Below are 1,152 nucleotides of genomic sequence, written 5' to 3' on the forward strand. Positions count from 1 at the left end.
CAACTTAAAAAATGATGTTTTTCCTTGTAAACAGGATCTTCAGAAATATCATGAACACTACTCTTCCAGTTGTGCTAATGCATGTTGCATGTAGTTCAGTGCTTCTCTTTCAAGAGTTCGCCATCTCTGACACCTATGACACATAAAGACAGAGCAACAGTATACAAGGCTGCATTTTCAGACAGTCTATGTGACTTGTTGGTTTATTTAATGGGGAAAAAAGTAAGCAAACTTAAGATACAGTGAAAGTCAAATTAGCTATGTGGTATCATATAGATGAAGCTGAGGTCTCTGGTCATTATAGCTGATTAGCTCCCCTGTTCCCCTTGCTCCAAATATATAGCACTGCTGAATAGAATATAACATGACAAAAACATGCACATTCATATTTAAGCTTGAAAATAAACAAGAAAACCACATGGTGCCAGAAATGAACAGAGTCAATCTGAAGCCACAGTAATGACTGGGAGCCATGAGGCCACTGGACCTAGAAATCCTAAGTTACTGAGTTTTTAGCTTGAGAATAGAGAGCTGGGGAAAAACAGGGTGAGTTTGCAGGCTTGGGGTCATGAAAAGCTATAGGTGCATTTCCAGTGTAAAACTGAGAGCCTGGAAGGGACTACAAAAGTTCTTTCCACTGAACTGAGAGTTTGGTAAGAAAAATGGATTGCCTGTCCCAGGTTGTGGTTGAAAATTAATCGTTCTGGAGAAATCTAAACTGATACTATGTGGGGATAGGGGGCTGAATTCACATATTAAGCTTGGCAAAAGAATCTTAAGTCAAGAAATTATTGTAAAAACTGGTTGAGAGATCCATGGCAGTGGCACAGGTAGACATAAAATAGCCCACAATAATAACCTCACAACCCTGAATCATAACACATGTTCAAAAACAATTCAACCTGAAAATAGAATCGAAGTCTAAAATTTGAAACTCTCAAGGAAACAGACCTCCATGAAAGCCAGGAGTCTCAACAAGCAGGGGAATTCACATGTTAAAACCAGTAGAAAATAAAACAACGTGAAAACAATTTTGCTTTAAATGTTCAAAGACATAAATAAGAAAGAAATAAATATCATAAGGATAGCATCTCCTAAAAAAGAAGAGGCAGTTTTGAAAATAAAATGGAAATTCTAGAAATAAAAAACATA

The sequence above is a fragment of the Pteropus vampyrus genome, unplaced genomic scaffold (assembly GCF_000151845.1).
Source record: "Pteropus vampyrus isolate Shadow unplaced genomic scaffold, Pvam_2.0 Scaffold149, whole genome shotgun sequence".
NCBI lineage: Eukaryota > Metazoa > Chordata > Mammalia > Chiroptera > Pteropodidae > Pteropus > Pteropus vampyrus.